This window comes from Cupressus sempervirens, chromosome 7 (genome assembly GCF_028749045.1).
Source record: "Cupressus sempervirens isolate cs-2001-9-10 chromosome 7, ASM2874904v1, whole genome shotgun sequence".
NCBI classification, from domain to species: domain Eukaryota; kingdom Viridiplantae; phylum Streptophyta; class Pinopsida; order Cupressales; family Cupressaceae; genus Cupressus; species Cupressus sempervirens.
Window position 1 is genome coordinate 711,934,767 of NC_143124.1, and position 17,229 is coordinate 711,951,995.

Below are 17,229 nucleotides of genomic sequence, written 5' to 3' on the forward strand. Positions count from 1 at the left end.
CATTTATTGGTTATTTACAAGAGTATTTATTTTGTGAAGCAAACAATAGTGTGTTTTGAATCTCAAACCTCTGGAACATTTCTTGAGAGTCAAAGTAATCATGAAATAAAAAATACACATTTGAGTCTTTGAGGATGCTTCAAAGCACCTCTTCCATCTTGTCAAACACTTTACTAATATTCATTAACTTTTAAAATCAATTTAGTGATGATTTGGCTCAGTCAAGTCTTAACTCATGACCACCATGATGACTCCAGTTTTCACAGAATAGTATATTTATTTACTCTATTTCCTTTTAAGAAGCTTAAGTCATGGCAATATCTTTTCTCTCTAAATTTTCATCTTAACCAACCTAATCGCACTATCCTCACCAAGTAGTTATTGAGTTAGAAATGTACTAATGATGAAGTACAAGCAGAAATGTTTAAATTTTTAATGTATTAGACATGTATACTATGCTACTAGTGAGAGAACATTGTTGCCTATCAGTTCAATTTACTAGCTAGAATGGGGACTAGAGATACAACTACAGAAAATAGCTAAGAAGAAATGATTTATAGAAACTCTTCATTGTAATAAGGCATCTACCAAACTAAAAAACTAAGCATGTTCAGTTTACAGTTCTGAAAACATCACAGAAAATTCAATTGATGGGTTGAGAAAACTTAAGATATAACAATAGGTAATCCCTAAGAAATTATTAAAATGGTGATGAGATTTTGAAATAACATATCTATTCAAGTATTATATTTTCATTATAATAGTTGAACAATAAATTACTTTTGAGAAAGTCCAAAAGAAGGCCTGGTTACTCCAACAATAAAAAATCTTACCCTTTTTTTGTGTTGAGACCAATTCCAACTGTCGTCCCTCCTTGTGTAAGATGTCATAGAAAGTATGATTAGTCAACAAAATTATATGAATGTGTCATATCTATTGTAAAAATTGTGATCATTATACCTAATACATGTGAGGTAATGTGTTCATGACATGTTCAATGCCATATTTCACCTGTATATTTATGACATAATCAAAACTCAAAAACTAAGGCTTTTGCTTAAATATCAACAAATATTTTCATCGTACTTCCCTCAGAGAAAATGTTGTGTTTGATTTATACCTCCAACCCATTACCATAAAGTCTAGGTCTCAAGGACATTCACAAGAGGAATTTTATAAAAGGAATTCTAGAAATAAGTAAACTTAAGATATTATACAGAAACTAGTAGAAAGGTTTCAGAAAGACACCTGTGTAGCATAGCCACTAAATCCTTGTCCAAGTGTTAGAGGTGTTGCATCTTGAGTATGTGTATGCCCAATCTTTACAATATCTTTAAATTCACCAACCTGTGTTCAAAATGTCAAAATTACAGTACATGTGACATAAAAATATTGCAAACTATTTATTGCATTGACTGTTTGTAATACAATAATCTGAGTTGGAACAACAGACACAGACAATCAATACAGTCAATGTAAAACAAACAATTCAATCAGAGATATCAATAGCTATGGGAAGCCCAAGTTAAAGATGAACAACCAAGAGGATGCAATGGAAAAGAGAAAGCAGGTAAATGGAGATTGAGTGATCAAGGACACATTTCTATGACAACTAACTCTATGTAAATGTGGTTAGAGAGAACTCCAGGCATTCAAAAATTTGCATACCTACCAATGTAGATAAAAGGCAAATTACCAACCTGAACAAAATGTTGTGCATCTAAAACCAACACAAAACTGGAAAGTGAATAACAGTATGTGAAATTGATTCGTCCAAGAGGTCAAATATTTGAAAATCCATAATTTCCAAAATAGAAAACCGGTTAAATTTCCATAGGAATCAAAAGTAAAGATGAATTCAAACAAATCTATCTGGACCAAAAAGTATATAAATGTAACTGCAAAACTATCTCTTGACTAGCCAGACTTTGTACCTTTGCATCCAATGCAGCATGTAGTTGCTTCAAAGTTGGTACGAATTTTGAATTCATTTCAACTACTACAGCAATATGAATAACCTATTAGGATTCCAATCAATTTCAATTTAAAGAGCATGAAAAAGTAAATGACTTGAAATAACCACAACATAGTCATTTTCATAAAGGGTACAAGCACACAAAAACCACAGAGATTTTAGTATAATGTTGAATATGGAACTCTAATTGTAGTAATGATTCTAACTCATGATTTTAAAACAAAAAACCATTTCCCAAGTAGCTATTGTGTGTTATGTAGAAAATTCAATCATCAAGTCATCAATCTATAATTAAGTATTCAACATATAGCTTCCCTATAAACCAAGAGATAATTGTAGTCTAATTATTACACACCACAGGTATATATGATCCTTCAGAACGTTGTGACTTATGAGCTATTGAGAATTTAACAACCCTCAATAGGGTGTTTTCCACATTTATTGTCATTCTAAATATGGAAGATCATAGCATGGTAAAAGCTATAGCACCTCCTCAATTCTTGTTACTGCTCAGCATATCACAGTTCCATCAAGTTGAATGTAAGAGGATGGCCAATAGCTCAGGGTTAGAGTCGTATAACAACCATCTAAAATATATTGTTTTAAAAGAATTTATCCATTGAATTTTCTTACTTCAAAGAATAATGGAACTTGATTAATGACTTAAGTTTGAGCTTTTTGCCTCCATTGTTTCTACTTGACTCCTAAGCACCAATTCACAAGTTGTTTTGTTACAACATTTTCAGAACTAATTTTAAATTTTATTTACTACTTGGGTACCTGTACAAATGCTTTTTTGTGTATCTAAGTGACAAGAATGTGTAGTGCCTTGTAGGTGTGGACATGAGTTCTTCTATAAGTGGTACAGGATAGACAAATGGATGCCCAAATTGTTCTTTCCCTTGAGCCACTGTGAACTACCTCACCATAGATTGAATTGAATGGCCCTGCTCTAGTAACTAGTTTTTGTATAGAATTTACAAAAGCTTAAGTTGAATATGGATTTATGTTTCTTGTATATGCATTAAGGATAACTTACTCTTTCGGATGAAGTCCCCTATGCATGGCTATAATAAGTGCGACTGATTTTTGAAGATAGAAAAAATGCCTCAGGTGGAAAAGGGTGAATTCAATTGGAGGAGATTCACTCAAAATATTATGAAGGACCCTATAGGAACCTAGGTAAGACTAGGTTTAATTATAGAAGGTACAAAATCTAAACAATCAAGCACCGAAGAAATACAAATTAGGAGAAATTAAATGCCCAAGAAAAGCAAGTTAGGAGAACATAGGAATAAGAAAAGTCTGAACAATCAGAAACCCATGAAAAGTAAATTAAGAAAAATAGGGATATGTAAATTTGAACGATTATAAAGTCAAGAAAACCAAATTGGGGGAAAATAAGATCAGAAATTCACTCCATCTAGGCACATTAGTGAGGGCTCCAATTATCTTTTGGGTATCTTTATGAAAGCTCTAGGATAACATCTTTAATTTTTCTATGTAAATGCCTAAGAATCTATGTAAAGAAAACATCACAATAAAGTTATAGTTAATGCCATTTCCTTCCTTTTACGGTTAGGATTGGACCGCTTCATAGTATTTTGTAAATTTGCAAACTAATGTTCTTATTAGGGTTTGTGAGTGCTATCATCTGAAGTTTGTATTGTGTGTCTTAGGGTCTCATTCATATCACACAGGAAATCCTATTGTGATCTAACTCTAGGATACGTCCTAAGGATTGCTGCTTGTTTTCTATACATTAACTGAAGACAAGTATGTCTGACAGTAATAAAAAATTGTGCACCTTACAACACGAAATGAAATGAACATATTTAATTCAAATGGTGCAACCAGATTTCATGAAGGAGGAAAAATAAACATCTTTGGAAACTTTCTAAAGCCCCTTTTTAAATGGTTATCAACATGTTGACATGGATATCGTCAATTTTCTGTAACTGCCCAGTGTTATTTCTACACCCTTCTAAAAGTCCTTTAAATTCGATCTTTCCATATTTATATTTAACTATATCTTTGTTCGTAATAGATTTAGAAATAGCTTTAATAACAGATTCAGTGAATATTAAAAATAAATGTTCCTCTATGACTATTTATTAAATCATGTGGTTTTAGTATAAACAATTATGGTTTGATTAGGCTATTAAATTGATGATAGTAATTCACAGAAGACACAAGTCATCAATTGGACATTTTATGATTCAGGCACCTTGGTTGCCTTAACCTGCAATCACAAATACTGAATATTATATTCAATAATTATATTGAATATAGTCATGCTCATTGGAATTTGTCCTGCATCGTTGTATGGGGAAAATGTATAGACCATTTATATTTGCAATCATGTTCCTTCTCATCTCGAACAGTCATAATTACTCTTCCCTTGAGTTTGTATTCTTAAGTCATCCCCAAATGTGAGAAATTTCATTACCATGTCTCCTTTTGTTATGTTGAATGAGAATTTCTATTAATAAAGTTCAAAGGTGCACAATTCACAAAAGGAAAATTGGAGGAGGATACAAGATCACTACTGAAAAGATCACAGAGATGGTCTACAAAAATTATGTTCAACATAGCCCTAGTCCAGTTCTAGTAGAAGTGCATAATCTGTACACTTTTTTTGTTGGATACAAGTAACAAATGGGGGAACTACCTCATAGTGACCGAGGCATGTATTTTATAGACATTGAGCCCAGATCTTGGAGAATGTTAAGGTATAAAGGAATGAGGAATGTTAATTTGTACAGGAATGATGTACATAGTTGGCCCGAGCTCAAACTAACTTGTAAAGCACAACTGATTCATAAAAAGCCATGTTACCAGTTCAATCAACATGTCAGTTCAACAGTTCCAGTGAAAGCCAATACTTGAACAGGGGCATTGCAGTGACTATTCAATCAACATGTTAGTTCAATAGTTTCAGTGAAAGCCAATACTTGAGCAGGGGCATTGTAGTGACTAAAGTCTACCATGACTCCCTTAACATTTGCAAATCATAAAGATTCAATTCAGAAGCCAAAGGTGACACTTTAATCAGTAAGGAGAGAGAAGATTTCATAGCAGAGGACCACACTTTGAATAGAGAGCTTGCTAAGCCTGTGAAAGCACGTACATTTCAAAAAATAAATGGACAGTCCAAATCTAAAACATGACCAAAAAAGAAGCCCCTAAATGAATCTATAGATTTAATCTACACATACCTAATAGCCCTAATTTAGCAACGATGTTCCAAGTAAATCCAACATTTAAGACAGAGGTATGAGAGGCCAAATTTGAACAATGACCTAATTTCAGCTGAGGCTGGAAAGAGAATATTTGAATTCAAAAACTGTTGATATTGTGAAGGCCAACAGTCATCATTGTTCCCTCCAATAATCGAGTCTCTTGGTTTCCAAAGACTCTTCATTTGTAATATTATTGGAGCCCATTTATATGCTGCTCCTGCTCATTTTGTAAACAACTTTTTCTTATTAATTCAATACTCTGTTGTCTGGACGTAGCCACTATTGTGGTGAACCAGGATAAATCTGGTGTTGTGTATTTCTTCTTATTGCGACATTTAATCTCTTTGTTTAAATCCTTTCAATTGGTATCAGAGCTCGAGGTGTGCAGATTGGAAAATCAGTGTTGAATTTTTCGGAAAGATGGAGGATTTGAAAATAGAGAAATTTACAAGCAAGAATTACAGCCTGTGGAAAGTGCAGATGCGTTCCTTGCTGGTTAAGCAAGACTTGGCTCTCGCAATCGAAGGAAAGTCTAAGAAACCGTCTACAATGACTGACGAAGATTGGAAAAAGATGGATGACAAGGCGATGGCATCCATTTTTCTCTCACTAGCGAAAACTGTCTTGTTCAATGTCTCAAATGAGACGTCAACGAAAGAGGTTTGGGACAAACTTCAAAATATGTATCAAATGGCATCGGCTGCAAACAAAATCTTCATTATGAAGAAACTCTACAAACTGAAAATGAAGGAAGGGATTGCAATGTCAAATCATATAAATGATTTGAACACCCTATTATGTCAAGAAAGCTCAGTTGGTATGACTCAAGATGACAAATCCAAAGCAATCATCTTGTTATGTTCTTTACCTGACAGTTGGGATCCCGTAGTTACAGCTGTAAGTACTTCAAGCTCTACGAAATCAAAGCTGGCCTATGATGAAGTTGTTGCCACTTTATTAAGTGAAGACATGAGAAGGAGTAACAAAGACTCCTCATCCGGTGATGCTCTCACTATGGTCAGCAGTGAGAGAAGAGGAAGAAGCCATCATAGAGGAAATAATAATTACAATAAGCGAAGATCAAAGTCACCCAATCGTTCAAGGTCAAGAGGTAGGAATGGTGAATGCTGGTTTTGTGGTAAGCCTGGCCACACAAAGAGAAATTGTCGGACTTACAAGAAAGCACAAGAAAATGTGAGAAACATGGAAGCAAATACAGCCTATGAGAAAGATGAATGTGCTTTAGTTCTTTCTACAAGTGACACAAAATTAGATTCTTGGGTGATAGATTCCGGAGCTTCTTTCCATGCTACTTCATGTATGGATTGTTTCACAAACTACCATGAAGGTCAATTTGGAGAGGTATTTCTTGGAGACAATAAATCCTGCAAAATAGTTGGCAAAGGTGACATTTTGTTACAGTTGGAAGATGGAGGGAAATGGTTGTTAAAAGATGTTCGCCATGTTCCCAAATTAAAGCAAAATCTAATTTCGGTCAGTCAGCTCTTTGCCCAAGGATATTATCCCTTCTTATATCCGAATACTTGGAAAGTTACCAAGGGTTCGAGAATAATTGCCAAGGGAAACAAAGTTGGCAATCTTTATCTCCTTGAGAAGCCTACTGAAATAGGGGCTGCTATGACAGTCATGGGCAGCGATGCAGCACTTTGGCATCAAAGATTAGGCCACATGAGCAAAAAGGGCCTTGAGATAATGCTCAAAAGGGATCAACTACCGGGTCCCCAATCAGCAAATTTGGAATTTTGTGAACATTATCTTTACGGAAAACAAAAGTGGGTCAGCTTCTTGAAAGATGGACATGATCTCAAGGAGAAACCATTGGAACTTGTACACTCGGATGTCTTTGGTCCGGTTGAGGTAAGCTCTTTAGGAGGTTCAAAAAAATTTGTTACATTCCTTGATGACTGTACTAGGAAAGTATGGATATACATGATGGCAAATAAATCTGAAATTTTTCCTAAGTTTAAAGTTTTCAAAGCTCTTGTTGAAAACCAAAGGGGTCATAAGATTAAAAGTTTAAAAACGGATAATGGAGGTGAGTTTTGTTCGTTGGAGTTTGACAATTATTGTGCAGATAATGGTATTCGTAGGGTGAAAGTTGTACCCTACACCCCTCAAGAAATTGGGGCAGCGGAAAGACTCAATAGGACAATAATGGAGAAAGCTCGGTGTATGCTTTCTAATGCTTTCTAATGCAGGATTGGGCAAAGAATTCTGGGCTGAGGCATGTAATACAGCCATATATCTCATTAATCGAAGTCCTTCTTCAAGGTTGAACTTCGAAATTCCAGAAGAGGAATGGCAAGGTAGAAGACTCTCTTATTCTCATCTTAAAGTTTTTGGTTGTCAGGCTTTTGCACATGTGCCCAAAGAAAAAAGAAGCAAGCTGGATCCTAAATTCGAGCCTTGCATATTCATTGGCTATGGAGAGGATCAGTTTGGCTTCAGGCTTTGGAGCTTAACTGATAAGAAGATTATTAGAAGCAGAGACGTTGTCTTCAATGAGAAAACATTTCCAGCATTAAATTCTCAGGAAATGTCTGAAAAAGAATTTGTGCCAATCGCCACACAAAGGAATGTTGGGTTGAATCCACAAACAGTTTCTAACACTATTTCATATAGTCCCACCTCTATACTATTTTCAAATTTATCATCTTCTTCCACTCCTGGGAACACAGGACATGATGATAGTTCTACACAAGAGTTTTTTGATATCTCTTCTCATGTCAGGAATTTGTCTCTCCATCACGATCAAGCTTGTGAAAGTTTTTCAAACCAAAGTACAAGGGATCCTCTTACTACAATGGGCTATCAGTCAAAGGACTATAATGCTCATCCACAGATGCAGGGTGGGCAAATAGAACCACAGGACATCAATCTGGAGGATGAGAGTAATTCGCAGGCTGTGCCAATTGATATCCATGGCAATCCCATCTATATACAGAGTACCCACAGTAAACGTATGTCACTATATCCATTTGAGCACGGTGGAAACTCAAGCCACAATCTTCGCAATACACGTGAGCAATTTCAAAGTGTAGGTCCAACTAATCCGCAGCCTGCACATAATCCGCAAGGGGCAAATGAAAACTAGGTTCAAACGCATGTAACAAAGGTGAATGTGCAGGGTGCAAAACTCCATCCGCAATGTGTTAGAGCTGTTTCACAAGGTCTGCAAATTGATTTGCAGGACGTTAATGTGCAAGGTAATCATGGTGGGAGCACAGACCAGCATCTTGGTAATTCACGGGAACAGCTTCATGCAGAGGAGATAGTTTCACGGCAGTTTCATGGCAGTCAAAGTCCCTTTCACTGTGTAGGTAATATGGCAGGTAGAGGTAACATGTCTCCAAATCAACATAGTTTACATACTAGTTTTGAGGCACCCAATACAAATATATTACAGGGACATTTAGCATCGCAGGGAGAAGGCACACTTCAAAATAATCTTCAAGCGTTTGATCAAACATACCCTCATGATATTGGAAACAAATCTCACAGTTCCAATACACAACAAAGACGATACATTATCTCAAAAGGAAGCCCTCATGAGTTATGTGATATGACCATTTAAGAATCTAATAAAAATCAAAGTGATGTCTATCCTAAAAGGATTGCTATTAAAGATAGAGGAGAACAAGCAAATCCTCAAGGCTTGAGAAAGTCTACTAGAGAAAGGCAAATACCAGCTAAATTCTCTGATTATGAATTATTGTACACTGAAGAAGCAGAGCCTTCAATTCTAGTTTCAGAATTTTCAGAACCATCTACATTCAAAGCAGCTCTCAATGATGTCAATAGTGATAAATGGCAAACAACGATGCGTGAAGAAATGCATTCTTTACTCAAGAATCGAACCTAGGATTTGGTCTCTCTTCCACCTAATCGAAAACCACTTAGGAACAAGTGGATATATCGTGTGAAAGATGAAGCGGAAGGCAATAAACGCTTCAAAGCCAAATTGGTGGTAAAGGGATTTGATAAAAAACAAGGGATAGATTTCAATGAAATCTTCTCACCAGTTGTCAAAATGACAACTATCCGAACTGTTCTAGGATTAGCAGCTGCATGGGATCTTGAATTAGAACAACTTGATGTGAAAACCGCTTTCCTACATGGTGATGTAGAAGAAGAACTGTACATGGAGCAGCCACAAGGGTTCGTAAAGAAGGGACATGAACACCTTTATTGCAAATTAAATCAGAGCTTGTATGGCTTGAAACAAGCCCCAAGACAGTGGTATGTAAAATTTGATCACTTCATGGCTGAGCATAATTTCACAAGATGTGAATCAGACCCATGTGTCTACTTCAAGAAACTTCCAAGTGGAGAGTTTGTCATCCTTCTTCTTTATGTCGATGACATGTTAGTAGCTGGCACAAACAAAAGAATCATTAATGAGTTGAAGCAAAAATTGGCAAGCAAATTTGCAATGAAAGACTTAGGGGTGGCCAAAAAGATTCTTGGCATGACAATCACAAGGGATAGGAAAAAGAGGGAAATCACTTTGTCTCAAAAACAATAGATTGACAAAGTTGTTGAAAGATTTGGCATGGCTGAATCAAAAGTAACTCCTATTCCTCTTGCTGGTCACTTTCGATTAAGTTCTGAATTATGTCCTCAAACACAGGAAGAAAAAGAATTTATGGAGAAAATTCCATACAAATCAGCCATTGGTAGTATTATGTATGCTATGGTTTCTACTCGCCTCGACATTGCTCATGCGGTGGGAGTTGTGAGCAGGTTCATGAGCAATCCCGAAAAAGCTCATTGGGAAGCCGTCAAATGGATACTAAGGTATCTAAAAGACACTTCAGATTATGTTTTATGTTTTGGTGGAAACAAAATTCAGCTACAAGGTTACACTGATTCTGATCTTGCTGGAGACTTGGATAAACGAAGGTCTACCACTGGTTACACCTTCACATTTGCTGGAGTTGCGATCAGCTGGGCATCACGGTTGCAACATTCCATTGCTCTTTCTTCAGCTGAATACTTAGCTCTTTCCGAAGGTGCAAGGGAAATGATTTGGCTTCAGCAGTTCCTTGGTGACTTGAAAGTTCATCAAAATGAATATAATCTATTTTGTGACAGTCGTAGTGCGATCTTCATGGCACATAATCAATCATCCCAACATCGCTCCAAGCATGTTGATGCACATGCTCACTTTGTTCGTCATGTAGTCAAAGAGGGCACGCTGAATGTTGTCAAGATTGACACCAAGATCAATCCAGTTGATATATTCACGAAGGTTGTTGCCAAAGAGAAGTTCGAATGTGCTAGAACTTCTCTTGGGCTTGTGAAGAAAAGATAGATCATTCTTTGAGCAGGGTATTGGGTGATCAGTTGCAGCATTGGTTGTCCTTCAGGTAGGAGTTTGTTGATATTGTGAAGGCCAACAGTCATCATTGTTCCCTCCAATAATCGAGTCTCTTGGTTTCCAAAGACTCTTCATTTGTAATATTATTGGAGCCCATTTATATGCTGCTCCTACTCATTTTGTAAACAACTTTTTCTTATTAATTCAATACTCTGCAATCTGAACGTAGCCACTATTGTGGTGAACCAGGATAAATCCAGTGTTGTGTATTTCTTCTTATTACGACATTTAATTTCTTTGTTTAAATCCTTTCAAAAACATGCCACAAGGAAGATAGAAACAAATATGGGCAAAAAATTTGCACATACTTATGAGTCCAGTTTGGGTGAAATTCAAGTGAAGTGAAATCAAATAATGGGTGCAAGAATGTTGAGGAAGAACTCATAGCGAACTATATATAACACCCTTGGGCAAGAATCATAAGCAGCAACCAGCTATTTGGCACGGCACACTTTCACCTATAAGCGTCTCCGTGGCTCGGCGAGTCTCAACTTTGTCAACCCTCCTTGGCTCAATGAGTCCTTCAATGTAGTTATGAGCTAAACTTGGCTCAAAAGCCACGATTACAATATGCACAGAAATGTGCATGTGAATGGTGAAAAGAGAGAAAGAATGGAGGATATAATCGTTGAAAGGACCTCCTACCTGCATATATAAATTATTAAGAGAAATCAATTTGTACAAGTGCTTCCAGCAATAAATCATATTCCATTTTTATAAAGTTTTCTAAAAAAATTTAATCAGATGTAAACTGACAATTGAAACGACTCTGTTAAAAATTCAATGTTTAATTTCTAACATTTCAATATGCAAAATGATCTACCCATGTTTTTCTAGGACCACAATTTGGTTAGTTGGGGATGTTTCAGGGTGTCGTTAATGGCAGCATATAGTCAAACTATCACTTCCACACTGGAACCTCCCCAACTGAACAAAATGTGCTCCTTGTCTCAGTCTCCCACCATTCTTCACCAATGGCCACCACTTCTCCCACTCCAAACCAGAATCATTATAAAAAATTTCCAGATTATAGAAAATAATGGGAGCCCACTCACAGCTCCACCGCTATGTAGTGACGAATTCCCCCACCCCATTGCCATGCATAGTTCATTCACACTACGGAATGCCGAAGAGATTGATCTTTTTGCCAGCTGTGAGAGAGTGAATAGACACTTGCTACAGGTTACCCTCTTTGTTGAAGTAAGCAAGGGTTCTGTCTGGAAACAGAGCCATTGCAGGATTCAATCTCTTATACGGCATAATATAATTCATCCAATTTTATTTTATTTTCTTATGACTTCGAGTTGGTCAAAAATTTTGACCAACTCCGGCATAAAACCCTCATTTTTTACCAACATAGGGATGAAAAAAAAAAAATGAAATCATAACCTTGGTTGAAATTTTTTCTTTTTGCTAGAAAAACAAGTGCAAATTTACTAATGCATTTCTTTCTATTTTTCACTTTCTTTCACATTCCATTTGTCACATTACATTTTATCACATTTTATTTCATTACGTTCCCATCTTTACATTTTTATTCTCATTTTACCATGTTCCCTTCCATGATGCTTTGTCACTCATTCATTCATCTACATTTTTCTTATATTTTCATTTACACATTCACTTCATTTCATTTCACATCACAACACATTTTCTTTTATTACATATCATTACATTACATTGCATCACATCACAACAAATTTCTTTTCATTACATTACATTGCATCATATTAGAACAAATTTCATTTCATTACATATCATCACATTACATTGCATTACATTACAACAAATTTCATTTCAGTACATATCATTACATTACATTCCATCACATCACAGCACATTTATTTTCATTACATATCATTACATTACATTCCATCACATCACAACACATTTCTTTTCATTACATATCATTACATTACATTGCATCACATCACAAAAAATTTCATTTAATTACATATGATCACATTACATTGCATCACATCACAAAAAAATTCATATCATATCATTGCATTACATTCTATCACATCACAACAAATTTCTTTTCATTACATATCATTACATTGCATTGCATCACATCACAACAAATTTCATTTCATTACATATCATTACATTGCATTGCATTAATTTTTATTCCATTACATACAATCCTATTTTATCCTACCTCATATCATATTTCCTCTCATTACATCATATTAATTCCATTTCCTTTTTGTTTCATCGCATTCCTGACTCACTTACCAATTTCTTTTCATTTCATTACATTAGCTCTGATCATTTCATTCCCTGACATTTCATCACATATCATTTCTTTCATTAGACATTTCATTACCTATTTCATTTCATCACATATCATTTCTTTCCACATTTTATAAAATTTTCATTACATTACCACATCATTCATCCCATTACAATTCATTTTTCACAATTCATTTCATTACATTACGTTGCAAATCACTTTATAACATCTCATTATATCATGTTACAGTACACCAAATGTCATTTCATTATATTCTATTTTATTGCATTCCATTACGTCTCATTTTATTAAATCCAATTTCATTTTATCATATTTCATTTCATGTCATTACACTCATATTATCACATCACATTTTCATTACATTATTATTGCCATGTCATTTATTTTAATCATTATACATATGTCATCCTACATTATTCATTCACATATATATACATCAACATCTTCTCCTACCATCTCCATCAAATCAAACCATCACATGCATACATGAGTCCATGATATAACAAGTGCACACATCTGAACATCAATAAGCTCGGATATCTCATAAAGAAAAAACAACAATCGAACAATACATTCACAGGCCAAAAAACATGAATATCAGATAAACTGCATCAATGAGAACATCAAATAGATCAAATAACATGAATGTCAATAAATCACAGCATCTATCCACATGAACATCCAAGGATTAACCAAGTACATTAGCATAAGTATCAAATGAACATCAAAAGAATAATCATACATAATGAGGAATATAGTCACAACACATAATATCAACTCATCCATGTGTAGATGCCTGATTCGATGGTCCCTACTCATGAGGGGCACTTGTATCCTCTTGGGGTGCCTGCCCTGTCATGTTTGTCATCGATGCAACATTGACTGTCTAGCTGGTCAACACCCCATCTATCTTTGGTGGTGGCAGTGGTGACCTCAATGCCACTATGGCTATAAAGGCATGTAATGTCCTCAACACCTCACCCATACGAGCCTCCATGGCATTCATCTTAGCCTCCAAATTAGTCGATCCCCCTGGCCTCTCTAGTGGCACCTGTTGTACCTATGGTTATGCCTCCTGTAGATCCCTAATAGGTGCCTACACCCATGGCCTCTGTCATAGAACAAACTACACATCCTCAGGCAACCTAGCCCTCACCTGCTCTACCCTACCCTACTCATCACCTCTATCCTGCTACTCAACACCCACCCCACCAACCATCCCTCCTCTCACCCTTGCACCACCATGGCCTCAGACCCCTCCAACCCTCCCTACACCTAGTGGTCCATCCACTGGATCTCGTGCCACACCCCCCTGTGGTAGTACCACAGCTACTCGACCTTGGCCTCGCCTCCCCCGTGCTCTAACCACACCTCTCACCCTAACCTTAGCATGCCTTCTCCTTCTACCTCTCCTCAGACCACACTCATCATCCTCATCCTCTCCCCCACTTGATGGCTCATCGATCCCTAGAATAGGCTCGGTCAGATCTGTGTATCTAGGGAAGGGATGCTCCTGAAACCATCGTGCATTATCCTCCTCCATCCTTGCATCTTCCACCCCATCCCACAATGCCCATGGTTGTGGTGTGTTTATCATTTGCAACAAGGCCTCCAGACAAGCCTCATACTCAAAAGTTGGCCCCCACACCGCTCTCTGACTGCACCCGAGCATAATGTGTTGACCCTTGTGGCATACCCTACCCCTGACTGAACTATCTCGTGACCCACCTAAAAAAAAATGCTCTATCACTATAGGTACTTGTCCTAGCAAATACCTTAGACCAAAGAAGTATACCATCTCATCATCATCCTCAGCCCATGGCTCTGTGAACCAGTAAGGTCTCTGCATAACCTCATTAATGTCATCCAAAATTTGCCGCCAGTACTTTGTCTTGCCCAAATGGGGCTGCATGATCACACCAGAAAAAGTATACATGTACGGAATATCCTGTGGCTGTTGTTGCACACACACTAGACATGTAATGAGAAAATGCTCCCATGTCTATAACTGTAGCAAAATCACCTCTACCGATAGCAATGAGGCTCCTGAATACACAACCTAATGTAAATCATGATATAAATGGGCCAAAATGCAACTGCCCCATGCAAATCTCCATGGATAATCAATCATATCCTATATTAATCAGCCCCATCCAACAAGACATCCTCACCCTCATTGGTTTGGCAACAAAGATCCTCCTATCAAACTAACCAAAACTACCAACAATGCCTCATACTACAACATCTAAAACCATAATACATTGTCATCACCAATGTTGTCATCCCCAAACAAGTCTTGAAAAGCAGTAACATCGATGGTCTGATCATAGCACACCAAATCCCCTACTATCAGGATCCCAAATATCTGGTATACATCCTCAAGAGTCACTATCATCTCCCCCATTGGAAAATGAAAGGAGTTGTGGTTCGAGTGCCACTGCTTGGCCATAGCTATCAATAGCCCCCTGTTCACTCAAAACTATGACATCTATAGTAAATGAGCAGACCTGCATATGTCTATCACCTGGTGGTCTACGCCTGACAACCAGCCTACTACCTCTAAAGGCCATAGATATAGTCCTCATACGGTGAGCTTTCACCCATGTACCTTTTTTTCATCAGACAAACAATAATGTTAGTTTTCATCTCGAGTGATCATCATACATCAATCTACTATCTATATCTAGCTACTCAGCTACTAGTTCTATCTTGGACCTATTACTCGTCCCTCTCTATCTTGAATCAAACCAATTTATTTTCCCTACTCTGTATCTTGAGTTGGGGCATCACTCTTAGCCTATCTATCATCAAGACTAATCCTACAACATCATTTCAGAATACCTGTTCCCTATGGTTCACTTGTTCTGACAATCCCTAGCTAACAAACCTGGAATCTAGCCTTTCGCGTTATCTTATGCTCAACTAAGGCCCTACACTCAATTTTTGCACTTCAATAATCATTTGTTATTTCCTAGGATATACACACTACCAAATCAATTAAATGCATTAAAATAGGTAGATGCACTATTTTCATTCAAAAGTGCTCTTTTTCACATCATATGTGCTATAACATGTCTACGCACTATTAAAATGATCGTATGCACTATTCTACAGGGAAAAAGTGCTATTCCACACAAATCCATTGAAATATTAGACACATGCGCTATAAGACTAGCCAAATGTGCTAAAACATGCATATGCACTACTAAAACAACTAAATGCACTACATTTTCCCTATATGCGCTAATTAGCCTCAAAACTAGGTTTTTGAATGTATTGTTTCATCCTACGAATGCGCTAAAAGATCATTTGAATGCGCTATAAGATTTCAAAAGTGCTAAAAGAAAAGGTAAATGCGTTAAAAGATTCAAACTACCACATTTATCATAAAAATTCATGCAAAATTCTAAAAACGTGGGTACAAATGCAAAAATCTCAAAAATGGAGGATCTCGATGACTTACCGGGGCACCATAGTTCATTGGACACTCGTACCTATGACCCCTCTTGAATCTATGCTCTTCCAAAGGGACCACCATCCTTGCTAACTTAGAGCTCCAAATCACCAAATGAAAAAGAGGAGTGTGAAAATGACAAGGGTAAAAAGTCTTTTGACCTATTTAACCCTCCTTAGGGGCATGTATATCACTTTTTCACCCTATTTACAAAATATTGGAATCTTTTTTCTCACTTTCACGAATTGGGTGTTGTATCAAACCAACTTGATAATCTTTATCTGTCAACTATTGAACATTTCAGAAATAAAATTAGAACCCCTTTAATTTTTGCACATTCATTTTTCTTTCAATTGCATTTTTGAGGGTGCAGTATATCCATATCAAATCGAGGCATCCGAGCCAGGGCATAAGAAATTTTCAAATATCAAAAATGTGTTAACCTAGCCAAAAATAAATAAATTCAAACATCAAATCAACTGAAACCAAGGTATCCAAGTAAAAATATCGCAACATCAATCAACAAAATCAATGAGAATCAAGACATCAAACCTTCGATGATCAGACATCAAGTCATCAACAATCATACATCATTCAATCATCAAAATTCGACCTAAAATCAAAAAATCAAGACAGTTTTTGAACTAATATGCTTCACATATTAGCTCAAAGAGGGACATTTGTAGACACCCAAAAATTGGCAAAGACTTGAATTACGCAATTCTGATTAATCAATGCAAATTAAGGAGGAAATCAGAAGAACACAACAGACTTTCAAATCAAAATCACATCAGGCCATTAATTATCTATCAAATTGACAAGACCTAAATCAACTTTAAAAGAGGAGAAAAACAATTCAAATTCATAAAATGAAATTCAAAAAGGGAGGAAGAAAAAGAC

At 36.4% G+C, this 17,229-nt stretch overlaps 1 pseudogene across 1 annotated transcript; it reads right to left on the reverse strand.

Annotated features, from left to right (window-relative positions):
* Positions 1-744: 744 nt before the first annotated feature.
* LOC149549207 (fumarate hydratase 1, mitochondrial pseudogene) lies at positions 745-11,851 on the reverse strand (annotated as a pseudogene). Its single transcript, XR_016354278.1, has 4 exons — positions 11,674-11,851; positions 1,935-1,999; positions 1,249-1,347; positions 745-873 (listed from the first exon to the last, which is right to left on the reverse strand). The product of XR_016354278.1 is annotated as a fumarate hydratase 1, mitochondrial pseudogene (transcript).
* Between the last annotated feature and the right edge of the window lie 5,378 nt (positions 11,852-17,229).